We start from the raw sequence: 13,921 nt of genomic DNA on the forward strand, positions 1-13,921 counted from the left end.
AGTGCGGCCGTGGTGTTCAATCACATTTTAACACGCCGCAGGATGGCGACCAAGTTCTGCGTCCAATATGCGACGCTCTTCTGGCTATCACCACTCGTTCTCTGATTACTCTTTCACCGTTAACTACTACAGCTACCACAAGGGTTTGTTTAATCATTGAACATGGACGTTAGTCGTCGGCATGGAGATGTACCACCGAGCATCAAAGTGGGTGCATCCATGTTAAACGGTGCTATAGCTGCCAGACATCAATATACATTGTGCAAACTCTCTTATATCAATGAACAGTAAACATTCAGTTACTTCTATAAGGGCACGTTTTACTTTCGTGTTATTTCGATTCCTATGACGGAGGGATCAACCATGTCTTTTTACCTAAATAAACTTATATATATATATATATATATATATATATATTTATTTATGTATATATAACTTCATTTATTACGTCGACGTTTCGGTCAGAGCCTGACCTTTCTCAAAAGAAAGGTCAGGCTCTGACCGAAACGTCGACGTAATAAATGAAGTTTTCTTGAAGTGCCACCTCTCATACATATATATTGTCACGTGGTCGTGACGTCGACGAAGAAAGCAGTCGGCGTTTGCAGAATGAAACTGTTTATTTGGCCGAACTTGTGGCCGGGAAAATGAGAACTAGAACTACAGCAATACACGCTGTACAATGATAGCGGCGAACAGGGCGTCGTCCTGTCGATCAACTGACAAGCGGTCAAGTGCGTCGGTTTTTATACAGGTGCTATGGAACTTTCCAGCGATATCGCTGGTGGCGGCGTTATCTCTCGATAAAGCTGGAACATTCGCGTGCGGCGCGAAATCTTAACAAAACGATCTACTACAATCGAGAAGTCTCTCGAACACTGCTTCGCGGGCAGCGTCGAGCGTTGATAACCGCCCTTGCAGGTCAAACCCAAAAAACATCAAAATAGGACAAGAAGTGGGCGTGGCATTGCCCCCCTCTGAAAAAGCATCGTCCCGATGCTTGTGAAAGAACAAAGAAGAGAAAAAAAACACAAGTGCATACATAAATAAATTACAATAACAAAGGTAAAAGTAGCGTCCCCAGATTCGCTAACGTGCAAAAAACGGCTTAAGACGCACGACATGGACGACTTCAGGTCGTGCGCGGCGTCGCTGGGAGTTTGTAATGCCGTCCGGGATGACCTCGTAGTCAAGAGCGCCGAGACGTCGAAGAACCTTGTAGGGTCCGAAGTATCGCCGAAGGAGTTTTTCGCTAAGGCCACGTCGGCGTATCGGCGTCCAGACCCAGACGCGGTCGCCGGGCTGGTATTCCACGAAGCGTCGTCGCAGATTGTAGCGACGGCTATCGGTGTGCTGCTGGGTCTTGATGCGCAGGCGGGCGAGCTGTCGAGCTTCCTCGGCACGTTGTAAGTAAGCGGCGGCGTCGAGGTTTTCTTCGTCGGTGACATTCGGTAGCATGGCGTCCAGTGTCGTCGCCGGGCTCCTTCCGTAGACCAACTTGTACGGCGTCATCTGCGTCGTTTCTTGGACGGCCGTGTTGTAAGCGAAGGTCACGTACGGAAGGACGGCGTCCCACGTCTTGTGCTCAACGTCGACGTACATGGCCAGCATGTCGGCGATGGTCTTATTTAGACGCTCGGTGAGGCCATTGGTCTGCGGGTGGTAGGCGGTGGTGCGGCGGTGGCTCGTCTCGCTGTATTTTAAGATCGCCTGAGTTAGGTCCGCAGTAAAGGCGGTACCTCTGTCTGTGATGAGGACCTCTGGGGCGCCATGACGCAAGATGATGTTCTCCACGAAGAACTTTGCTACCTCGGCGGCACTGCCTTTGGGCAAGGCCTTTGTCTCGGCGTAGCGGGTGAGGTAGTCAGTTGCTACGACGATCCACTTGTTGCCGGAAGTCGACGTCGGGAACGGCCCCAGTAGGTCCATCCCGATTTGCTGGAACGGCCGGTGAGGTGGTTCGATTGGCTGCAGAAGTCCCGCTGGCCTAGTCGGTGGTGTCTTCCGTCGCTGGCAATCTCGGCAAGTCTTAACGTAGTGGGCGACGTCGGCAGGAAGGCGTGGCCAGTAGTATTTTTCCTGTATCCTCGCGAGCGTGCGGGAAAAGCCGAGGTGGCCAGCCGTCGGGTCGTCGTGCAGGGCCTGCAGAACCTCTGGTCGCAGTGCCGAAGGTACAACGATGAGGTAGTCAGCCCGGGCCGGAGAGAAGTTCTTCTTTACGAGGACGTCGTTTTTCAAGAGAAATGACGCCAATCCCCTCCTGAATACTTTTGGAACAACGGCGGTCCTGCCCTTGAGGTATTCCACAAGGCCCCGGAGTTCCGGGTCGGCTTGCTGTCGTTCAGCGAAGTCGTCGGCACTTATGGTTCCCAAGAAGCAGTCATCATCGTGGTCGTCCTGCGGCGGTGCGTCGACGGGGGCACGAGACAAGCAGTCGGCGTCGGAGTGTTTTCTTCCGGACTTGTAAACGACGGTAATGTCGAATTCTTGGAGTCTTAGGCTCCACCGTGCGAGGCGACCTGAAGGGTCCTTCAAGTTGGATAGCCAACACAGGGCGTGGTGGTCGCTCACAACTTTGAAGGGCCGGCCGTAGATGTAGGGGCGAAACTTCGATGTAGCCCAGATGATGGCCAGACACTCCTTTTCTGTGGTGGAATAGTTGATTTCTGCCTTTGATAGCGACCGGCTAGCATAACTGATGACCCTTTCCAATCCGTCGGTCTTCGGCACAAGGACGGCGCCGAGTCCTACGCTGCTTGCGTCGGTGTGGATTTCCGTATCGGCGTGCTCGTCGAAATGCGCAAGTATCGGAGGCGTCTGCAGGCGTCGTTTCAATTCTTGAAATGCCTGAACTTGCGATGTTTCCCACGTGAATTCGACGTCGGCCTTCGTGAGTTGCGTCAGTGGCTCGGCGATCCGTGAAAATTCCTTGACGAAACGTCTGTAATAGGCGCACAAGCCGAGAAAACGGCGTACGGCCTTCTTGTCGGTGGGCGTCGGGAAGTCAGCGATGGCAGCTGTTTTCCGCGGGTCCGGGCGAACACCATCCTTGCTGATCACATGACCCAAGAACAAGAGCTCCTCGTACGCGAAGCGGCACTTTTCAGGCTTCAAAGTGAGTCCGGAGGTCTTGATTGCTTGAAGTACAGCTTCAAGGCGCCGAAGGTGTTCGTCGAAGTTTGAGGAAAACACTACGACGTCGTCCAAGTACACGAGGCACGTCTGCCACTTCAAGCCGGCCAGTACTGTATCCATAACCCGTTGAAAAGTCGCAGGTGCCGAGCAAAGACCAAAAGGCATGACCTTGAACTCAAACAGGCCGTCTGGCGTTATAAAGGCAGTCTTTTCTCGGTCTCTCTCGTCGACTTCTATTTGCCAGTAACCGGTCTTGAGGTCCATCGACGAAAAGTACTTTGCGTTGTGTAATCGATCCAGGGTGTCGTCTATCCGGGGAAGGGGATACACGTCCTTCTTCGTGACTTTGTTCAGGCGACGATAATCGACGCAAAAACGAAGAGTCCCATCCTTCTTCTTCACTAGCACCACGGGGGATGCCCACGGACTCTTCGACGGCTGGATGATGTCGTCGCATAGCATTTCGTCGACCTGTTTCTTCACGGCCTCCCGTTCCCGCGTCGAAACCCGGTAGGGACTCTGACGGTGTGGTCGAGCATTTTCTTCTGTTATAATGCGGTGCTTAGCAAGGGGCGTTTGTCGGACCCGCGATGACGACGAGAAACAGTCCTTGTATTGTAGGAGCAGGGTTTTGAGCTTATCTTGCTTGACCTTCGGAAGGCTCGGGTTGACGTCAAAATCCCGTTCGGGACCTCTATTTGTCGAAGCAGGTTCGACAGCATCGAAGAGGGCGAAAGCATCGCTGGCGGCTACACATTCGTCGATGTAGGCAACCGTCGTACCCATGTTGAGGTGCCTATATTCGTGGCTGAAGTTTGTCAGCAGTACCTTTGCTTTACCGTCATGCAGCTCGGCGATACCTCTTGCGACGCAAATTTGACGATTCAGGAGTAGTTGCTGATCGCCGTCGATTAAGCATTCAAGGTTCGCAGGTTTTTCGGTGCCAACGGAAATAATGACGCTGGAGCGTGGCGGAACGGTCACCTGCTCTTCTATCACATTCAGTGCATGGTTCCCTGGCGTCGCGTGGGGCGGGAGCGCTTTGTCTGAGGTTAGTGTTATCGACTCAGACCTCAGGTCGATAACGGCGCCGTGGTCACTTAGGAAGTCCATTCCGAGTATCACATCCCTGGAGCAGTCTTGTAGGATTACAAAGCTCGCAGGATAAGTGCGGTTATTGATGGTGACTCTCGCCGTGCAGACACCAATCGGCGTTATCAGGTGGCCTCCAGCTGTCCGGATTTCTGGTCCACTCCAAGCGGTCTTTACTTTCTTCAGCTTGGTGGCGAATGGCCCACTGACGACGGAATAGTCGGCTCCGGTGTCGACGAGAGCTGTGACGCTGTGGCCGTCGATAAGAACATCGAGGCCGCTTGTTCGTCGTCTTGCGTTGCGGTTAGGTCGTGGCGTCGGATCACGGCTTCGTCGATTTGTCCCGCTGTTTCGACGTTGCGTCGTCAGGTTTTCTTCGGGCCGCGAAGTTTCGTTGTGAGGGCTCCGTCCGGTTTGCGTCGTGTTCTGAAGGTCTCGTCGCGTTGTCGTCGTCGGCGGCCGCGGAGGATCTTCGGCAGTTCGTCGTACAGCAACCGCACCTCCATCGGTTGCTGCCCTTAGTTTCCCGGATACGGGCTAGGCGACCGGCCCCGGTTTGGGCCAGTGTACTGCCGGCGGTGCGGTGACATGTAGCGGCCGGGCGACGGTGAGCGGGAAGGTCGTCGTTCTTCCCACTGTGTTCCGGTGAGGTAGTCGTCGATGTCGCGAGGCCGTTCGCCTGGCTGCGGGCGCGGCGCGTTGACGGCGAATCCGCGTAGCCCCATCTGTCGATACTGGCATCGGCGGTATGTGTGGCCGGCTTCCCCGCAGTGATAGCAGAGCGGTCGGTTGTCAGGGGCACGCCAAACGTCGGTCTTTCGGGGGGCGCAGCGTTGTCCTGTCGGCGGGCGGTATGGCGTCGGTGGTGGTGGCGGCGGTGCCTGGCGGCGGAACTGCTGCGGCGGCGCGGCGTCTTGACGTGGGCGAGGAGGGGGGGCGTTGCGTCGGGCTGCAGCAGCATAGCTCATGGCTTCCGGCTGAGCCTGCGGTGCTTCGGGAATTCCAAGCGATTGCCGGACTTCCTCGCGGACAACGTCGGCGATTGAATCCACTTGATGCTGCGGCGAAGGTAACAGTTTGCGCAGCTCCTCCCGCACAATCGCTCTGATGGTGTCACGCAGGTCATCAGACTGCAGCGCCTGAACCTCCCCGTAGGTCGTCGTAGGAATGCGGCGGTTGTACTGCCTAGTGCGGATTTCTAGTGCCTTTTCGATTGTGGTGGCCTCGGAAAGGAATTCCGAGACCGTCTTCGGCGGGTTGCGCACAAGTCCGGCGAAGAGTTCTTCCTTCACTCCCCGCATCAGGAAGCGAACTTTCTTTTCTTCGGACATGGCTGGATCGGCATGGCGAAATAGGCGAGTCATTTCTTCGGTGTACAGTCCGACGTTCTCATTGGGGAGCTGTACACGGGTCTCGAGAAGGGTTTCAGCCCTTTCTTTCCGGATGACGCTCGTGAAGGTGTTGAGAAATCCGGTGCGGAAGAGGTCCCATGATGTTAGCGTGGACTCTCGATTCTCGAACCAGGTCCTTGCGCCATCTTCAAGGGCGAAGTAGACATGGCGTAGCTTCTCGTCGCAGTCCCAGTTGTTGAACGTGGAGACCCGGTCGTATGCCTCCAGCCAGCTTTCTGGATCCTCGCATGGTGATCCGCGGAATGTCGGCGGCTCCCTCGGTTGATGCATGACGACCGTTGTAGGCGCCACAGCGGTTGTCATTGTGGCTGTTGTCGTCTTCGTTGTGATCCTGGTCTTGTCCGGTAGGGGTCCGTATTGTGGGGGTAGTCCTTCCAGTCTGCGGCTGGCTCGACTGCCGCTGATGGTGTCGGTGTCTTCTTCGCGACGTGGGCTGGGTTCAAGGCTTGTCGGGGGCGTCCGGAACATGAACGAGCAGCACCTCCACCAGATGTCACGTGGTCGTGACGTCGACGAAGAAAGCAGTCGGCGTTTGCAGAATGAAACTGTTTATTTGGCCGAACTTGTGGCCGGGAAAATGAGAACTAGAACTACAGCAATACACGCTGTACAATGATAGCGGCGAACAGGGCGTCGTCTGTCGATCAACTGACAAGCGGTCAAGTGCGTCGGTTTTTATACAGGTGCTATGGAACTTTCCAGCGATATCGCTGGTGGCGGCGTTATCTCTCGATAAAGCTGGAACATTCGCGTGCGGCGCGAAATCTTAACAAAACGATCTACTACAATCGAGAAGTCTCTCGAACACTGCTTCGCGGGCAGCGTCGAGCGTTGATAACCGCCCTTGCAGGTCAAACCCAAAAAACATCAAAATAGGACAAGAAGTGGGCGTGGCAATATATATATATATATATATATATATATATATATATATATATATATATATATATATATATATATATATATATATATATATATATATAGCATTCGCTAGCGACCTTTTTAGTTAGTCACTTTAGAGCGCAGATATTGCCGTTGCGAAGTTGAAGCCGAGCATTGGAGGTCTACGAAATATACTGGCGTTCCAGAGCGCCAGTGCATCTTTCAGCGGATTTTTTGGAACGGTATGTCGAGATCAAGCGGCCCGAATTAAAACGCACATTTAAAGCGATAATTAGTGAATATTTCTGGTTAGCCTCGTGGATGAATTGCGACTTTCGCGCAAATATAATGTGTCCGTTTGTTCAGGGGTTCAGAATGACTGCACTCAGCAAGTACGGAAGCTATAGGAGGTACGACATTTCAAGCCAAAGTTGTCTCGAACTGCCAGACCTTGCACCATGGACGCTATAGATCATCGCGTCGTCAAAAAAGCGCGCTCATTTCTGGACATCTGTCGCATCTGCATCTGGGGGAACAAATGTTGCCTTGCGCGTTTCAATGGTGACCGAACGCGCGTGTGGCATCGCAGTCAGAAGAGGAGAGCCCAAAATGTGCGACTAAATTCGTGGGCCACGCAGTATGTGCTTCAGCGCATAAAACGCCGTTTTCTTAAGAAAAGGTATACCGTAGTCAGGGTTGCCACTGACTTTAGAGTAAATGTCGCCAAACGACGAGCAAAAAGTCGCCAAAAGTCGCCATTTTTTTTACAGATTTCGCCAAAAAAGTCGCCATTCTAGATATATTCGGCATAACTAGTAATAAAAATTTCCAATCACGTATAGCACCGTAGAATACAGTACCATCCAAGACCCTTAACTTATATTGACGTTTCTCAATTCCACTCGTATCGCCCGCTTCACCATGGCAGTTCATGGTGCTGCTTCCTCGACTAGCCGCAAGATGTGCGTGGTGGCGCAAGGGTGAATGAATGAAACGCTCATGATATCCCATCCCTGTCCACTCGTTTCAAGGGTAAAAGTGTGCTAAACCTTAAGCTAAAACCGTGAAAGCGTTGTTTGTAGACAGCTTTACGTACCCTCATGTGAATTAAAATGATTAAAAGGTTTATTGAAGGTAACTCGAGAGAATTCTTACAGGAACCGATCATTAGTGAGTCTTACACATTTTCAGTGTGAACTAATATGATACCGAACGCCACCGACCTTTTCATATAGTCACTTATAATATCTACACGTGTCAATCCAATGCGTTATTAATGAACAGATAGACAGTGTAAAATGTTATATACCAATTGTTTTCATTGCACACGCTCTGCGAGAGCAGTGGAAAATGCCTCAATAAATATTTGTTTATTGCACAAATAGCCGCGTATCCGCCTCTCGTCGCTATTCCAAAGCTGTCTTTATGAGCTGAGTCGGGGGTACTGCAACAGTTAATAAGTCGCCAAGCTAGTCAGAACAGTTGGAGCTTTGGCGGAACAAATGGTCGGAGCACGCGGCCAACCCGTCGTCTAGCTCCTTCAGAAGCGGAACTTTAGAGAAGCTTAAAGCACCTATAGCCATAAACTTATAGTCATACACTGCCCCCTCGCGGTTTGCAAGGCAGTCCGCTGACCTAAATTTTGCTGGAATGTCGCTGGGGGACGTTCAAGTACCTCCTGCATCTAGATAAATTGAGGAGATACGCACGAGTTACGGGACGGACATACCGAATGACGCTTAATGCGCACATTTTACTCAGGGGTCTAAAACCAAGAAAAATACAGAGAATGTTGCCGCTCATTCGTTGGGAAGACACTGGGCTCAGGATGCATAACTCAGTGGAGACCTAAGCCGAAAATCGCCAAAAATTCGCCATGTCGCCATTCATAATTTTAGGTCGCCATGGGCCTCTCAAATTCGCCAATTTGGCAAAAAGTAGCCACCATTGGCAACCCTGACCGTAGTGCATGTTGAATTGCGCTTAGTATAACACTTCCTGAATAAGGCGATGAAAGAACGAGTGGTCGTAGGTTGCGCCACGTCCGCCCGCTTGTCGTTCTTCATTCCTTCCGTCAGTGTTACACTAAGCGCAATTCGACCACACACGCGCACCATGACCCGTTGAGTGCCTTATACCGTATACCTTGGTGGAACAAATGCGTTTTTACCGCAAACTTGACGGTGCTCTCTCGAAACCTGTGCCAACTGGATGTGCCTTGTAAGCTCGCCAGCCACAATTTGTGAATTGCAATACTTGCCGTAAAGCAAGTAGTTCGCAACGTATAATTAAATAGCGAACGTTTGTCAGTTATTCAATTGCGTATATTGATTTCTCGTCCATTTAGTTCAAAAACGAAAATATTGGGCAGTCTGCTGCAGGCACGAATTAAAAATAAATTTCTCATGGTTTAAAGCACGTACGCACGCACACATTTAATTTAGCACGGAGGGAGGGGAGACTACACAGCGGTGCGTAATTCGAAATTGATAAATAGCACTTGGCTGTGCGTGTTGACGGAAGAGATTCGTTTTTTGATGGCTGCATTTGAGAAATGCGACCAAATTTATGTGTAACCCAACGCACCGTGACAGGTCGTTTGAAACCAGCGTTACCATATATACACCTTCTTATTATGTCCCGTTGTTAGCGATGTTTTCCCGGCAAGTAGAAAATCAAGTGGTGCTTAAAGCGAAGCCAGATGACGCGTGGCGCATTGCGTGAAGCATTGCACAAACACTACGAGACATTGATGTTTCCACACATCTCAGAAAGGAGAATACTGTATCGCTCTTTTTGCCGCATTGCCATACACGCTGCATGCGTCGAGGGTTGTTCTACTAGTTCACTTTTATTGCGCTGTCCAGAAGGAGACAAAACGGCGGCGCGTTGTCTGCATGGACAGAGTGAAAATCCTCCTGGTTCGTCGTATAAGTCACAAGTTCGTAAGTGCGGAAACGATATCTTACGGTTCACGTCGAGAATTATGCGGGGCCAAACCGGTGTGCAGCCTTCAAAGTGCGGGGCGCGTATGACCTGGCATACCTCATACACGCGCTCATTGCCTCAGCTATATATATATATATATATATATATATATATATATATATATATATATAATATATATATATATATATATATATATATATATATATATATATATATATATATATATATATATATATATATATTTGTATATCGGACGTGTTATTCGAAGGTCGCAGGTTCGGTCCCTGCCGGCGGCAAGTCATCTTTTCGTCCACTTTACTTTCTTCACATTTATGTTCTAAATACTACAGATAACACCCCCTATACTTTCCTTGGCGTTATTGTCTGTTAGTTCTCATTAATATATATATATATATATATATATATATAGATATATATATATATATATATATATATATATATATATATATATATATATATATATATATATATATATATATATATATATATATAGGGAATGAAGAAAGAAACTACGACTTTCGTTGGTTTGGCACTGTATATTTTCACTAACGTTTCGTCTGGTGGACCAGACTTTGTCAAAGCCTTTGACTTTGACAAAGTCTGGTCCACCAGACGAAACGTTAGTGAAAATATACAGTGCCAAACCAACGAAAGTCGTAGTTTCTTTCTTCATTCCTTATTCTATCGGGGTCCGCGTGATTCTTTTCCCACTACTATATATATATATATATATATATATATATATATATATATATATATATATATATATATATATATATATATATATATATATATATATATATATATGTATATATATATATATATATATATATATATATATATATATATATATATATATATATATATATAAAGGCAATTTTAAGGGCTCGTTTTTCTTTGTTAGACAGAATATCAACGAGAACTGACAATAATGCTACGCAAAGTGTATATATATATATATATATATACATACATACCGAGTGTCCCAGCTATCTTAGGCCAAGGGTTAAAAAATGCAGTGTTAGAGTTCATAACAGGGAACAGCCCAGATCCACGAGACAAGAGAGACTGACTGTCTCTCTTGTGTCGTGTATGTGCGCTGTTCCCTGTTATGAAGCCAAGCGAACAAGCTCAAGCTTACACCCTTTTAAAGCAATATTAGAGGCAGGCGAGTGAAAGCAGTTGCAAATCGCTGACGGTCACCTTGCACACTGCAGACAATTTTTTTGTTTTGTAATTAATTAATTTGTCAATTCGGATCATTTAACTAAATTGCTAAATATTGACTTTAGGCAAGAAATGCAGCTGGCAAAGTTCGAGAGCGTGTTCAGAAACCCCCATTGCATTATTTGCGATAAAGAAAGTCTCACGTATACCATTTTTCGTAGCTGCTAGAAAGCCTGCGAAATACAAAAAGAAAAAAAAAACCACGTGACTAGCGCATTCGCGCGCAGCGAACATGCTGCTCTCAGCCGTGGTTTGAGCGAACGAAATCAGCTGCGGCCGCGACTCACCCGCTCCGTTGCAGCGGTAGGCCGATAAGTTAATGGGGGTTTCTTGACCCGCGCTCGCTGGAATTTGCACCGTCACGCGCGCCAACTGGTCCAGTGCTTATGACACTAGTCTTCCTACCGTGAAGACTCGGGTTCAAACCCCACCTTGCCAAGGAAGCTTATTTTGCTTTATTTATTTCTTTATTCACTCTTCATTTCAGTCACGCCTCCTTCGATCACGTGACCTTCCGTTTCCCCCGCTCCCTCGTGACACGACCTGTCTTAACGAACTACACCTGCACAGGGTCCACAATGACAGCTTGCCCGTAAAAATAAAACTGGTACAAAATCCATGGTTCTGCGTATTGGAATTATATGATATCGGAGCATAAGCTTACTTAAGATAAGGGTCAATTAAGTGTCAGGAGAATTAATGAAACATAATTTAATGAGTTCACTGAAAGAGCAGACGCTTTTTTTGTGAGCAGCTGGGATCATTGCAGCACTTGGCGGAGCAGATATCAACTAAACGCTTCTTTCTACGTGACCTCCGAGATCCGCTTCGGCTACGCGCGAAGTTAATCCAAGGAATACGCCAGGGGGGCACACGAACACCGGCGTCACCTCCAGTTTAATTCTACACTCTTTGGCTGTTCCCTCTGTTTTCATGGTCGGGGCAGCGGGACTCGAAATTCCCCTTGGCCGCGCGTCGTGCCCACGAAGACATCGATGCTGGCGGCCATCGCACCATTGTCGTCACAATGTCGCCGTCACGCTGTCATACATACATACATACATACATACATACATACATACATACATACATACATACATAAAACCTTTATTTCTCACTAGTACTACACTCTTAAAAAAAGTTAGTAAAAAGGTAGTAACTGCAAGCACTTAGGTAGTAACTGCAGCGGTTACTAACTTTCTTGGACCGTTACTAGCCTTTTGCTACCTGTTTACTACCCACGCTAGTAAACAGTTACTAGTGCAACCGTTACTAACTTTTGGCTGCCTGTTTACTACCTACGGTAGTACACAGTTAGTAACGGGAAGCAAATAGGTAGTAACTGCAGCCGTTACTAACTTTCTTGGACCGTTGCTACCTTTTTGCTAACCGGCCATTAACTACTTAAACTAAAATTGTAGTTAATACCTATTGTATTAACTTAAAACTGGAATCGTTTGAACACATCATTTTTAATTGGAAAATGGCGAAGAAAATCTCCATAGATCAAGGAAAAAAAAAACAAATTTTCTTTTTAAAATCGCCACCGCAATTTCAAAGCATTATTCTGCTATTGTGAAAACGGAGGAGCAGAAGTTAATGAACTATAAGCAAGTGCTATACGCGTTTTAGTACACAATATGAATTCCAGGAAAGCTAGCATGACAGGCGGATGTGAAAGAACCCCGGTTGATCAAAATTAATCTGGAGTCCCTCACTACGGCGTGTGCCGTAATCATATCGCGGTTTGGTGCGTAAAACCCCAGAACTTATTATTATTATTAGCTTTTTACTGCCCGTGTGCTAGCACAGGGATCCATTCAAATGCTCTGAGGCTATGTTGGCGAGCTTAGTACCTTGTCTCGGCCGCTGTAGATAACGCTTTCTTGTGGCAGTTTTATAACAAATAGACATGAGATACTGTGTTTTTTTTTTGCTATGTTTGATTAAACGTCTTGTGCTACGTCCCCACGCACATATAATCAGGTAGTACGGTATATAGTACTCTAGGTCCACATTTTTTTATAATTCATCCTGAAATACATGTTCTCACCTGTACCGCGCATGCATCTCCAAGGCAGGGACTATAAATACTCCAGGAGTCGCTTATGAAGTACTGTCGCTAAGTGAACTTGTTACGTCTGTGTATTATTCTCGTTCATGTCACTCCACGCAAGATTACCTGAAGTTCATGTTGTGATGTGACCTTATGAATTTGACCGCGATTAACAATGGGCAAATGATGTTGCAAAAGGAACAGTTAGTATCGGTTACTACCTCTGTTTTTTTTTCTTGCAACCTTTATTTACTACCTGTGGTTAGTAACTGCTAGGGTAGTAATAGCTACCAATTGCTGTTAGTAGCGGCAAAGGTAGTAACAGTTACCACCCTTGCCGTTACTGAATGCACTTACTAACAGGGTAGTAACATATGTGACAAGCCGTTACTACCCAAAAGTTAGCAAGTACCACTACCTTTCTTTTAAAGAGTGTATGGTACAAACTTCAGGCCATCCAAAGCTCTTTCGTTAGACATATATAGTATGCTGCTGCATTTGTAACACAATCGTCGTCACGCCATTGTCATCTCTGTCCTCGCAACGCTCTCGCCGTCCCATCGGCGTTTTTAACTCCGTCACACCGTCTTCGTTCCGATGCCGGACCCGCAGTACGAGTGCCACTACAGATGATAGAGATACTTAGCCACATGGCTCGAGCACGTGGCCGAAAGGGCTGCCGTTCCTTTCTGATGGCAGAAACGGCTTGTCAGTGCGAGGTAGCTGACGCGCAGAATCGATTGGGATTGCGGATGTATGCGTGCTAAGTAAGGTAACTATACTATATATGTCCGTATTTATCGGCACAAGGAAATGATAGGTTGTTTCATCGAGTAACGTTCTGCAGTTTACGTTTTCCTATTTTATTTATTCTCTGTGCGCTCGCGTCTTCGTCAACGCGGGCAGCTCCGCTACCGTGCCTCTGTGTGGACTGTGGTTTGGTGTGTCCCCTTCTGGTCTACCGCGACTTCTTACTATAACGTCACACGCTCTCTTCGATTGCCATGCAACTGACCAGGTTGGGGAGAGGGTGATATGCGTTCTTGCCGGCGCTCTCGCCGTTTTGGGCTTTGTCTAACCTTGGGCCGACATGGTTTCTCCCACATCTACGGGTCAGGAGTGGGTTGACAAAAGGCGCGCGTGCGGG

The sequence above is a fragment of the Rhipicephalus sanguineus genome, chromosome 1 (assembly GCF_013339695.2).
Source record: "Rhipicephalus sanguineus isolate Rsan-2018 chromosome 1, BIME_Rsan_1.4, whole genome shotgun sequence".
NCBI lineage: Eukaryota > Metazoa > Arthropoda > Arachnida > Ixodida > Ixodidae > Rhipicephalus > Rhipicephalus sanguineus.